The sequence below is a fragment of the Ixodes scapularis genome, unplaced genomic scaffold (genome assembly GCF_016920785.2).
Source record: "Ixodes scapularis isolate PalLabHiFi unplaced genomic scaffold, ASM1692078v2 PGA_scaffold8__174_contigs__length_109621045, whole genome shotgun sequence".
NCBI lineage: Eukaryota > Metazoa > Arthropoda > Arachnida > Ixodida > Ixodidae > Ixodes > Ixodes scapularis.
The window spans coordinates 65969179-65983497 of record NW_024609883.1 but is presented as its reverse complement, the minus strand read 5'-3'; positions in this window follow the sequence as shown (position 1 = coordinate 65983497).

The window sequence follows — 14319 nt, the reverse complement described above, 5'->3', positions numbered from 1 at the left end:
ATTAGTGTTCTTGTTCAGGAAGTTTGTTTGCTTCGTGCGTCCATAGACGAAATATTTCTTTTTGCAACTACTGTTTTTCTTAATGTGCCTGAGTATGCGAGGTAAAACTCGGAGGTGCCATTGAAAAGCTCAATTTGAACACACTACTTACCTCTTATCTGTACTGACCCGCAGCACTGCACGAAGTGAAGTCCCACCCGCTTGCATTTCACTAATATTCAACATCGCGTATGCGCATAAAGTTATTCTGCAATCATATAGGCACATTTGCGCATACAGACCGTTTTAAGAATGCAAAAGTCGAGCACTTGTGTGACGAATGTCGCACCGTTCGCCGGAAGTGCGTGAGACGGGCATGAACCCCTATGCGGTCCGCATTGGGGTTCATGCCCGTCCGGCGCACGGTGCGACATTCTTTAGACAAGTGCTCGAACGAATTCAAAGCGCCTTTGACGGTTGCTAATGGCCATAATATTTGTTATGTGTTTGCTTTCTTCCTGCCTGAGTATGCCGAGATAATTTCAGACACACCGTTCCCGGCACAGATCTCGGACGTCAGTAAAAGCTCGTCCAAAAAGGCTTAGCGAGGAGTAGGAAACGCTTGTTAGGGCCTCCGTCGTGCTAGCCGATCTCAGCGTTTGCGAAAAGTTAATCTTCTATCAACATAAAATTTGAGTGGGAGATATATGATGACACGAGGAAGACATCATAGTAACTTTTGTGCAGTAGTGAGGTCGAATTTATTGCGTTTCCTTAAAAGTTCATGCGTAAACGCTGGCCTCAACTTTGATACCCTGTGAGGATGCGGCTTCCTTTTCGCCGAATGAAGTAACAAGAAGCGGACGTTTGGCAAACAAAATACGTGTAAGGCTCCAGACGAACAAATTTCAGTTGTAGTTCACTGGTACTAGACGGGATTACTGACATTTAGCTCAAAGATGCACTCGTGGGGTGAGGTGACTAAGCCACGACTTACTACGTTCGCATATGCACGCACATTATCCGGTGTTTCGGGAACCAAGGAAATTGCCCCGGTCTTCGTTTTGTATCGCTCCAGAATGAGTGTATTGTACGTTCGTGAAAAGTCAGATAATCGAAAACGCAAGCAGCGCGTTCGGTCGCGGCGTGATAGCATGAGATGGAGCTGCTCAGTCGAAACCGAAACTGAGTGGCCAACTAGTTCCCAGAGTGCACTGCGTGGTATTTCACCGCGATGGGGCGCGTCGGTTTTGGAAGAAGTCCATTCTGGGGCACGAGCGCCGCGACGGCGGAAATCGCGCCGCTTTAGGGCCAAAATCGCTGCATGTGAAACACGCTTTAGTCCCAAAGCGGTACATGCCGATGTTTAAAGATTATTCAGTGTTGGTTGTGATGTGCTGGTTGTGCTGGCATGAAGGTTGCTTTGGCCAACGTCCCTAGTTCAAAGTTGGCTTTAGCAAGCTTGTAACTGCACCTGCTTGCTCACACGGGCAGGAACATGCCAGATGCCTTGTTTGCAATCGTCTCTGGCCATTCCACAGAACCAGAATGGTTGTTCTTGGAAGACGATAAATTGGAGCTAGTTACGAGAAGAGATTTTTTATTTTATTTATTACTTTTGCGATGCCCCTCAACAGCCCAAGAGCCTACAAGAGGGTGCACCGAAGTGCGTGCCGCGAACTTTTTGCGAACCTGAGGGCCGAAGATCGAACCACGTAATCGAAAGGTTCGCAAAGTTTCAAAACGTCGAACTTACTATATAAAAAAATTTGAAGACTTTTGAACTTCCGATTTTTTTTTTCTGCTGAGAAATTCGATTGTTTTGAAACTTCCCGATTTTTCGCGCTATGAAATTCAACATTTTCGAACTTTCGAACTTATTACGCTAAGAAATTCGACGATTTTCGAACAAATTTCGACCCTGCTGGGCTCAAAAATTTGACGAACTTCGAATTTCTGAACAAGTTCAAACGAAAGTTCCCCCTCATGAATTCAAAGCAACAAATATATATTAAAAAAAAAAAAAATTAGCTTTTCTACTGTGGTGAAGAAGGAAGACCAGCGAAGCTGTACTATATGGTGGGAATGAATTAATGGCCGGCCGCAAGTCGGCAAGCCAGAGTGGAAAGGCTTAGGGTGCCTACATGTCAGTCTGTCTCAGGGTGAAGACATCCATTGTTGCCCTGAATGTGCCAGCGCGTGACGCTCTCGCGCACTTGGTGCGTGACTTGGGCGGTAAAATGGCGTCTATGCATTAGCCAAAGCTACGCGCTCGAGCTGAGCGACACTGGATTGCGCGCACTTCAACATGCATAAACAACGATTGGGCGGAAAAATGGCTGAGATGTCACCACTCAAGCAAAAGAGCGCGTGTGTATGAAGGCACTCTAGAAAGGCTTGAAAGGTTGAGCCATCTATGAGCGACGGCGGCAAGCCGACAACCGGCAAACACAACACTCTGGACAGCTACCGCCACCTATGAGCGACGGCGGCAACCGGAGTTTTTTGCGTCGACATTTGTATTTGTATTTCGAGTCAGTCTTACTTAGTTGATCGTGCCACAAACGACTCGCTTGTAAAGCGCTCAATAGTAACTTTGGCGTGGCCTCGGCCTCGCCCCACACCTTCTTTCGGCTTCCGCATAGAGCCCCTCCCGCGCACAACTCCGTTGGTTGCCCCAAGGCAACCTCTGGCGTAGTCCAAGAGATCCCTGATCTGCAGGCTTGAAATTCAACCAATTCGCTGTAGCGCGACGCCGGTGCGCTACAGAGAACGCTGAATCGGCGTTTACTGAATTATCATTAGCAACCGGCCGTATTTTAGAGCGGCCAATATCTCAATTCATCGAAGAAGACAAGTTCGAGGCAGCGGCATTATGGTTAGCCCGATAACAGCTGGTCACAACCTGATAATCTGTATTAGGCCGGGTAATCCCCTAATTTAGTCTGGTTGGATTCTCCTCAACCTTGATTGTGCCGGGCGCTGTGCTTGTGTTCAGTGTCTTCTCCGACCTACGGGTCATCCCGCCGAAAATAAACGTCTAGAGCAACTAAAAATTTTCGGGAAGCCTGAATGCCTTTATGTGTATGCATTCTTTTGTATACTGTCACGGATGACAACGTTTAATGGGGGCGACCTTGTGCCCAAATTAATAAAAGAAAAAGGAAACAGAAGAAAGCAGAAGAGCGTCGCGGGCGTCGATGTCGGCGAAACCGCAGGATCGAGCGCTGGGGGAAGTCCGATTCACCACGCGGCGCCCCTTATGTATACATGCGTGAGCTTCTGGAATGATCGGCGTAGAATGTTCGACGCGTAGAACATTCGGACCTCGAACACGCCCAACATGATTCTCGAATCTACCAGAAAACTAAATTGCAGGAATAACAAAAGATGCGGCGCTCCCAGGAATCAAACCCTGGCTTTTCGCGTGGGAGCCAGGTACGATAACCGTTAGGCCACGCGCGCGCTGCCTACTTGGCCAGCTGCGCGCGCGGCATTAAAGGGGCGGTGCAACGATTTTATGATTAAAATAATTTGCATCTCGTCATTTTTACGTTGTTTATCGTGTCCCGGAGAATAGAGAAAACACTTCCTTCATTAAAAATGTCGCGATTCCGCTGCTTAATCGCAAAGCAAAGGTATAGCTTTTCCCCCCGCCTGCAGCCCCAAGTGGCAGCCGAAGGAACTACGGCGGAAAGATTACGTGACCTCGCTCGGCTCTAAGCCGCAGCATAGCGCCCGCTAATGCACGCAGAGAGAGGGAGGGGAAGCGTCCTCCGAGATAGCACACGGGAAGCTACACGGCACTCCGAATGACGTCACTGGGAGTGCGACCAGGTGTGACCCTGAAGGCTGGGAGTGAGTTGAGGGGTGCCCGAAATACCAATCTTTATCTTTTTTTTACGCAAAAACTAGGACACGCAGGCGAAATCGGTTTTCGGTTCTTTACTTCAGAAGTGTCTGGGGGCAACTTCCAGAAATCTTTGACCGAAGTCCGAAAATCATTGCACCGCCCCTTTAATATTTAGTTGTCTTATGCCAGCATTGCATTTAGGCGAAGTTTGATCGGATTGCTACTAGTTTGCAAATAAGTAAGAAGTACGTTCACCTGAGCGCCTCGGGGCTTTTCGATGAACCGCTCAATAAGTTCAACGCTTGTTTTATAAGTTACGACAAATAACGAGCAGTACATGTAGTGCTTTCAGTACCACAGCAGACAGAACTGAGAAAGAAGGAGTATATTCACGGCACAAGAGAAATAGGCAACGTTTTCAGTAAAATTTGTAGCACATTTCGCGATTTTTTTGGAAGAATTCATAAAAACTTATTTCGAAACTGCGCAGTTTGATCTCCTATCGTGCAATTCAATGACTTGAAACTTTAAATCGAAACTTTCAAACATTGCAAACTTCTAAAAAAAGAAAAAAGAAAAGAAAAAAGATTTTCGATTATTTTAACATTAATCCTAAATAAATTCAAAGTGTTTGAATTTTTCAAACGATCTGTCAAAAGATTTGAAATATTAGAACTCGATCTTTCAGAAACCTTAAAGGGATACTGAACCAAATAATTTAGTGCCCGTAATAAGTGGCGCACGTTCTTTCCACGAGCCAGCAGTCGCCGGTGCGCGCGCACACGCAGCGAAAATGACGTCAAAGACCTCCATTCGCGCTTAAGAGGACAGTGAAATGCATGGCCTTCGGGCCAAAGGAGAATAAAGAGACAGGCTTTTCATCTCTACAAGTGAAAGCTACGTGCTTGTTAGACCAATTAGTCGCTTACCTTTTACGCCAGACACCACTGTGTAGATGAAAAACTTGTCTTTATTCTCCTTTGGCCCGAAGCCCATACATATTTCACTGCCATCTCAACCGCGAATGGAGGCCTTTGACGTCATTTTTGTTGCGTGTGCTCGCGCACATCGGCGGCTGCTGGCTCGTGGAAAGAAGGTGCGCCACTTATTATGGACACTAAATTCCTTGGTTCAGTATCCCTTTAATACTTCCGAATTATTCGAATTCGAACCTCAGCGGGGCTCTGAAGTTGCAAACTTTTCCAATACGAACCCTAACGATCGAGGTCCAAAAATTTCCTACGTTTCGAACTAGACCTTCGGGAGGTTCACGGCATTCCTGTTTATAAGCATACGGCTCCGCCACGCGCGTCGGCGAGCAAGCGCGTGCGTGGCCCAGTGGTTACCACGTTGACTTTCGCGCGGAAGGTGTAGGTTCGATTGCCTCAGTCAGCGGACTTTCCTTTTATTTATTCTTTCAATTTGGCCTTCGCGTAAGTTCGAGAACATTCTCGTCTGATCGAGTTCCGAATATCCTACGCACCGAAAGTTCTACGCCGAATGATCCAGAAACCCACGCGGGTGCATAAGGAACTCCGCAAGGCTAGCGGAGTCAATCCAGCGATCCAGCGATCGATCCTGCTGTTTCGCCGACATCGACGCCTGCGACGCTACCTTAATTTTATTTTGTTTTGGGTTCGCCTTATTAAACGTTTAGTTTCTTTAGTTATTCTTCGCCTCATCATTTGTCATTCGTGACAATATGGCTCCGCCTCCAGCATATGCCTTCAGCATATGGCTCCGCCTCCAGCATATGCCTTCACCATATGGCTCCGCCTCCAGCCTTTCACAGGGCCATGGTGGCCGGGCTTCGGCTGCGGGTGTGACGAAGTGCTACCAAAGGAAGGAAGCTCGAGCTGAAGGCAGAGCGCGCACTGAATTCTTATCCTGTTACCAACAGTAGCTATTGATTGAAAACGTTTATTGGCCAAATACTAGGGATAGAGAATACGGGGAGGCGGTGTCGGCGGTGACGGCGATCTGGACACTCTTGGCACTACACTACACACTATATGTGAACGTCCACTAGGAGACTCTTCAAGATGTTTTTCTGGCGGTCTGGTGGTTTTGGAAGCGGTGGAAGACAACTTGTTCGGCAACATGCTCAAGATGGATTGGTACAGTCATGCCGTTAACAGATTTCACAAGGTCCGTGGAAATATTATGTTATTGTACGCCTGCATCCACGGATATGGCGACCTTACAGTTTTATGGTTTATACTACCCATCTATACAAACAGGGGACGTTGTAGATCAGGTAACCAACATGGCGGTGCTAGGCGTCGCATATCCTGTCTTGTTGATCATCGACATACATGGTAGATGGAATTCTCTCATTAACGCCAAGATTATAGGAATCGCCGGGTGTTATCCAGACATCAGCATCAAAACATTTTCGAATGGGGCCTCGTTTCGCTTGTCTTTGAAGCTGGCTGCCACGGCCACACGGATGCATGGTGCCAGGTTGGAACGCTGTACCCTTGTCGCCCGGCCAGATGTTCTTCATGCTACCTTTGTTCGTGTATCTGCGACGGCAGGAAGACTGGACAAGTTTCTGCCGTGTTTATTGCGATTGACAATTTTCGAGGCACGTTCGCTTGTCCTCCACATCAAGTCTCGACAAAAAAAAAAAAAAAAAATGTTTCGTATGATTTTTAGCCGATTTATAAACCTCACTCCTAGACTCGGCTTCAACTATTGTTGCAATCGGCAACGGCTGCGCGGATGGCTGTTGAAATCGGCACGTCGGCCCGCCGATGGACGTCGGCGGCCTTGGTTCGTCGTCTCATGTTTCGCTCACGGGCGAGGCCCGTCGTCACGTAACTCACCGCCGAAATAACGTGACTTCGAGGCGTTTAGCCGGCCGAATGTCTGCTCTTCTTGAAACCCAAGGGAAATACCCGGGCAAGGTCAACCCAGCGGACCTCGGACCTGAACATTACGTCAAGCTCTCGCCCTGCCTGCCCCAAGACACCTGCAAGGACGACGCCTTCAAAAGAGGCTGATGCGTTGATGCATGGCGCCATCGAGTAAGACAACCTCTTCGGTGTGGTGTGCGCGGACGTGTGACGTAACTTGGACAGAGGGTCTTTCCGAGAAGGCGTGGGTGACGAAACTGGTGCACCTCCGCGATTGGTTTCCGCCCGACTGCATGGCAACCGAAATACTTTAAAAGCACTGAGCTCACCTAACTCGGGGAGCTCACCAAGATCAAGACTCATAGCTGCGGCTAGCTGCTGTATAGCAAGAGCTCATTGCTTCCCTGACATGTAAATAAAGGAGAGTTTTAACCATCGTCGCCTGCTGAGATTCCTGCCCGGAGCTCCGTCCGGATCTGGACCCCACCCGAGCCTGGTCCATCCTGGGGACTCACGTCGGCCGCGACACTATGTTGTGCTCCGTTTTCGAGGCTAGCGTACGTGCCGCAGTGCTCCATCACTGTCAAAGCTTGCGGAAGCGGGTGAGAATTAGATTCAAGACGAAACCAAATACTCTGTTATAGGGGCTATACCATCCTCCGCTCACTTGCATTATGCGGCACGCCTGGTGAAATGAAGTATAGACGGCATTGGGAAGCGCCGGGACAGGTTTCTGCCACAGATTCTCCCCTCTTTCCACTTTATAGCAGGCGAGTCTGTTTCCACTTTACCAGGCGTGTTTCCGCCTAATACCAATAAACCCTGAAGATTAACCCCCGAACTCGTTTAACCAAAAAAAAAAAAATCTTGAATTGTTTTGAAAAAGAAAAATTCAAGTTTCGCAGGAAATAAACTTCTTTGGCTATACAGTTTCATTTTGCGTTCCGAAAGCGGTCCACACTGAGCTGTCGGCGAGACTGCTTCTATCATATTTACGGCCCCAAGAGTTTTGCGGAATCTCATGGCAGCGTTCTATTTTCTGGAGCCTAAGCTCCAATAGACGCCGATCTTTTAAGCCTGATATCAGATATAGACACCGGAAAAGGCCGAATTTGTGTAACTATATAAATCCCGAAAAACATTCCCGAATTCGAGGAAACCTCGACTACACGAAATCATATATGTCCATGGGCCGCGTTTGCAGTACAAGGTGCAAGGGAAGGGCGAAAACATCCACAAATACTCCACAATATACTCTCTTTCACCTTATGATTTACCGCAGGAAAGGCTACAAGCGTGAGCTCTTTGCTCTAGGGCATAGCCTCCTCTATACTCACAAGGTCGTAGATTTGGAGCACGAGGATCTGGTAGCACAGAGCTTTTCTCGGGGAACCTGGACGTCAACGCACAGCTTTTGCAGTGGCGAAGACCCGAAACATGGTTTTCAAACCCGACGAGAAAAGAAGCGGTAGCGCGAAGAAAGCGAGGAGCACAAGCGGACGTTCCATCGGCTCGGGAGAAGTGCGTTTTGGCGTCTCGCCGCCGCTGGGCGCCCGTCACGTGGCTCTCCTCTCATCCGTTGTTCCATTTCGGCGGCTACTTCCGTGGCGATCTGATAGGCTTTGCTAGTATAGAGGAGGCTATGTCTAGGGCACATCTCGGCGGTACAAGCTCTCGTGCGTTAAAGGGACACTGACAGGGTATTTATGCTCGCCGAGGTTTTTAGTTGTACGTGACATATGAGAGCTCAACTACCCAGAACAGAATTTGCGGCTCGAAATTCGGTTTCTTTCCGCCCGAAAACCACCGATCAAGAACTGGCCGGTTCGAGTCTCGCTCACTCTCTTTTCCGCGGTCACGGGCCGTTTTCTAAGGTATCGATGCGACCACCAAATTTAATCAAAGTCGTGGGTCACTGAAGGCACACACTCAATATTAAAAATAGAAAAAAAATATGAAACCCACTTTTTGTGGCTTCTAAAAAGCTGCAAATACGTTGATTGAAAAAAAAGTTCCACAGACAACCGGAAGCATTCTGTGCGTGCGTCGTTTCGCGTATCGTGGGACTCGCAGGGACGGCGATGGCAGCGGACGACGGGCCTGGGATCTCTATTTCAGAACTGTCGTTCGCGGTATACCGGCGAATTTTGTCTGCCTTTAAAAAAGAAATTTGGGACTGGTCAAAAGAATTGGTATTCGTCCCGTACGACACGCCCGACCACCAAGCCGATTTGCACGGAGACGTCGCCGAGCCATCGCTCCCTGCTTGTGGCTGAAGACATCGCTCGCGCAAACGTCAAGCGCGACGTGTCTACTTCGAGTTGAATATGCACGCGTACGATTTCTTTACTAGGTGAGAATGTCGCCAATGCGTGGTGCATCCCGACTTCGACCCGGGAGTGCTTTTGCTAGAGGAAAGTCGGCAGCAAACTTTCCAACTTACAGTTTATCAGCTGAATTGTTACTAAGGAAAGAGATCCGCCAGTTTCGATACGCCCCAGTAGCTCAGTGGGAAAGACGTCCGCCTTACACGCGGTAGGACCGGGTTCGTTCCCGCGTGAAACCATTTTTTTTTTCCAACTATTTTTTGATGTCTACATTTCTTTTTTTTTTTTTTTTTTACAATTATTACTGAAGAAACAACAAAAATAAAAATAAGAAAAAATGTTGTGGACGACACGTCGCTGAATTAAATGGTATGGGATTTCTTTTTTGACACTCGCGAACTCAATGTAATCCGGAGACACGGAAAAATAAAAAAATGGACAAAACAACAAGTCTCAAATTATTGAGACTTGTTGTTGTTTTGTCCGTTTTTTTATTTTTCCGTGTCTCCGGTTTACGATGGAAGTTCTTCACCAGCTCGCCTGTGCTTTTACCCTTTCTTCAATGTAATCACTTTCCACAAAATGCAAGGAGCATATAAATCAGGTAGCGTCCGCTTTCCGAGGTGCCCGTATATGTTCTACAGGAATTGCAGCCAGCCATTGGTCCCAATCCCGTTGATCTATCGGAAACTCTGTCGCACAATGCCACTTCTGTTTCGGACGCAGGACATGTGAGCCAGCTCTTCACGCAACATCTTGGGTGTATTATTCTCGGAGCCGATCAAAATTCACCACGGGCACTCACTACTCATCTCAAACTCCTCAATGTACAAAACGACTCATTTCGGAGTACAGAACAACGAGCGGAACATACATAACTGCAAAAGAATCCCACGACGAACAGTTCCCGTACGCCGCATGTCGTCTGCTACGAGAAGAAGGAAATAAGAAAAAAAAAAAAAAAAAAAAACGCACGGCCGGGTGTAGCCACGTGACTTCCGCCACTCACTTTCTTCTCTCCACTTCCCCGACCTCCGTCGGGTTTCGGTTTCGGTTTCGAGCAGTTGCGTCTTTTGGCTTTATTAAAAAAATACGCTACTATGTTGCAAAATATTAATTGGGTAGTCCTCCGACACCATAATGAAGCGCCTAGCAAAAAATTTAAAAAAAATTTTGGGGGGTGTCAGTGTCCCTTTAAGGGCAGCTGACAACGCTCTGTGCTCGCCCTTCTAGCCTTCGCTGCGGTACAACATTTAAGCTGAGACTAGAAGTTCCGCCTTCAGCGCGAGCTTGCTGGCTTCCACAGTGCTTTGGTTGCGCGTGCCTGCGCGTTCACACTTGTGTTAGCAAGCGCAGAAAGCTAGCGCTTAGAACGGATCCCTGACGTTAATGACCTGTGAAATACCCGTTCGTTTTTCCCCACACGCAATCGAAGTCGCAGAAAAAAAATTATGAAAAACGAGCAGAGTTCACCCCCTCAACTCGCAGTCAGAACAAGCGGCCACGTGATCGGGAGCCGGTTATATGGCGCCAATGTTGATCATAGCCTCGCGCTGGGGTTGGCAAGGCACAGGACATGCGCCGAGTTCTAGACATTGTCATGGTTCGGTTGTTGTCGTCATTGCAGCGATTGGACACAGGACACTACCCAAATGCTTCTCGAGATATCAATTATCACGCGCCCGAATCGAGTGTCCACGCCATGCTCGGGTCCAATCTATGAGCCGCGTTCAAATATCGTCACTGGGCGGTACTGCTACCGCCGAGCTACGTCATCAGGTTTTGCGAAGGAGAGATTGAATGAAAACACTCGGTTTTGTCCTCGAAATTACAGCGCAACAAAGAAGTTTCTTGGTCAGTTTCGTTGCGTGCGAGTATCCTTGAGCCCCACTACTGCCAGTAAGCTCGCGTAAAGTGAAAAATATTCCAATTGAATATCGTTGCACCGCCCCTGGTGAACGGAGTATAGATGCTTTAAACACGCGCCAGATTGACCCGCCACTGCTGACCTTCTTTTGTCTTACCGAGATGCCGAGCTACTGAAGCGGGCGTTGGCGAGCCTCTAGAAAGGCCTATGCTGGGGACAAGGACACAGTAGCACCTAGAGTGGCTATTACCTGCCCTGCTGTGACAACGATGAAGTGAGACGAACGGAATAAGGGGAAACAAAAACTGACGGTCGGTTATGGCGGCGCCCCTGCACATCTGCTGAAAAGTGTCTATAGGCTGTGCACATTCCACTCCGCTCATTTGCATTAAACGGCGCACCTACAGCGCCTAATCATTCTCTAGCGGTGTGTACTCTTCGAATCCGAGAGAATGCCTATGCATCGTGCTGTCCACGTAGTAACGCGGCTCCAAAGGAGAGGGAAGAGACGGCTGTCTCGACTGGAGCTCGGGCTTTCGCAACGGTGGGCGGCCGCAGCCAACCCTCCCGGTTAAAAGCGTGCGGCGCGTCCAGTCTTTCCAATTACGCAAAACATGTCCACGCCAAGGCCATTGAATTTTCGCGGAGTGATATGCAATCTCCTACAGTCGGATACAAGCTAAAAGGCGCCAAGTAAACACAGCCACGCACCGGAGAGAGCATTGAAACGCTCCACGGACCAACCACCAATCTCACTGAGCGTTCCAGGCATGCGTGACGCCGCAATAACTGTAGTTCATAGTAGTTCATAGGAGGCAGGCGCCAGTGCACAAAACAGCTCATGCCGCCTCGTGCTCTGCTCGCGAAAATTCTCAGCAGGGTTGCCGCGCGTGCAGAGAGACTGTACAGATCCCACGATGCATGACTGCAGCGTTGGCATAATGAAACTGGCTGTGAGATCGGTCTATTGCAGTCTGACAGTATAATGCCAGAGTACTACTAGAGCTACAAACATAAACAACCGACACCGACAACGATGGTACCCTTGAAACTTGGCTTCTTGTCTCTCGGCGCTTGTGAAGTAAGCACGACTGATTGCAAGGCTGTCAACGGTATCCTCGAGCGCACGATGCTCGTGTTTGAGGCTTGTCGGCCGTTTGCGTGTGTCACTCTAGTGGGACTCGGGCATTACCATCGCGAGTTAGGCGACATGTGGCCGTCTGGAAGAGAAAGACGCTGGCGCGGCCCAGGTTGCGCGATAGGGCAGCACTCGATTGCTGGGCCTGTTCGGATAAAGATGTGTTTTCTCTGTGTACACCTTGCCTCGTCCTTCTCGATGGTGAGCAGAATGCAAAATGGTGAGCCAGTTCCCTCGGACGTCAGCGCGACGTGCGCCTCACTATACCTGACTATTTGCGCATTGCGGAGAAACACTGACTGGCGGTGTAATGAGCCTCTGGGGGGAGCCTCTCGGGGTGTCTCTGGCTATATTAAAGCACTTATCTAAACCTCGGCCCGTTCAATCTTGCTCACCCACCACAAACGTAAATGCACTCTGCCCCATGTCAAAGCACGTGTGGTGGCACGCGTCCCCTCTAAAACACAGTCCTCGTGTTCGGTGCGTGGTGCTGGTAGGACGTGTTATGACGCCAGACAAAGTGCGCTGACGTCAATTGTTGATTGAGGAGTAGTTCATGAGTTTTATGTTATCTAGGAGGTGTTAAGGTTGCGTTTTTCCACTTGTACGGTCGCGATTTTCAGGTTTAATATGAGGGAGTTTTAGGAAACCGTTTTTTCACATCCGATGCGGAACCATGGGCCCTCCGGGACGAACTGCGCATGCGCTACAACAGAAGACTCGCATATACGCAGTTCGTTCCGGAGGGCCCATGGTTCCGCATCGGATGTGCAAAAACGGTTCCCTAAAACTCTCTATTGTGAAGATTTGAATCCTGCCATGACGCTTCCGGATGATACACGTGTTTCAAAGGTATACCTTTGAAACACGTGAAACACTCGAAGGAAAGGATAAAATCAGCGAGGTAATTATTAGTTATTACCAAACGGACACACAGAGAACACACAGAGACTCAACACAGAAAGAAACAAACATTGTACTTTGGACCTCAACAGGAAGCAACTGACACGGGGACCGCACAACATACGAAGGAAAGCTTTCGCCGTTATAAGTTAACAAAACGATGCATGGATAACACATTGGGCCCAGAATAACCAGCATGTGCAATAACGCTTCTTCAATCACGCAACAACATAGATTCATTGCCTAGAACCGAGTCGGTTGGGGGAACAACCGAACCCCAACGTTTTGTCCCTGTCGTCAGGAGGCGAGTCGCGTGAGCAGACGTTCAACCAATTCTGCCTGCTCGATTAAAGACAAGACAAATACAAATAGTTGGCAATACGAAAGTAACAGTAGTCACCAATTGGAACGGACCTCGCTCTAATTCCCGAGGAAACGTAAGTAGCAGTCACTTCTCATACGTCATACAAAAGACACGGAGTTTCTCCGCGGACATGACGACAGTTTTTGCATGACAAGTTCATCATGCAAAAAAGAAACACGCTCCAGACAGTGTATGTAGACAGTCTTTTGTATGATGTATTAGCAGTGGGTCCACGACCTGCCGCGGCTGGCAGTTCTACGGCCGGTCAACCATTGAATATATTTTATTCACTGGCTTCTTTCGGGCGTATGCGTAAATTTGGGGAGTGATTATTCTTTGATAGGACATTGAGGCCCGTTTAACGGCTCTGTTCCTAGTTTGTAAGGTAGAATCCTGCAAGACACACCGACGATCCTCGTAGAGAAGTGATTAGAGAATTTGCAACCTTTGCTTTGGCCTTAAGCAACGTCGTATTAAAATGTATTAGAACTTTCTCGGTACCTTACCTATGAGAATCGTTAAATGTTTACTTACAATGAATTCAGCTCAATCACCCTCCCCCCTCCTCCCCTTTTCTAGAAATATAACTTTATCCTATTCCCAGTCGTTTAATACAAAAACAACAATGGCTGTGATTTTGAGATTTAAGGGCCGTCACTATTTCTATTCATCTATTTCCCCCCCCCCCCCCCCAAAAAAAAAAAAAAAAGCAATAAAAAAAGATTCCGTACAAAGAACAGCAACAAGACATTGCACCATCCCGAATAACCCATTCGCCGTCGCGTGCACTTCTTTATTGACGGTGTGGTATGACGTTTTTAAACCAGTGCTTAAAATATTTTTCGAGTGGCGTTCGTCATCTGGGACGCTAAAAAGCACTTGAAAATGGCCGGGTACAATAAAAAAAAAAAAGAAATCACATTTCTAAAAAAAAAATAAAAAATATTACAACAAACAAACACATGAACGCTACGCGGACAGGTCACGCGTGTCGACGAGGACAACTCTGCTCTACTCTCAACGAGAAGTT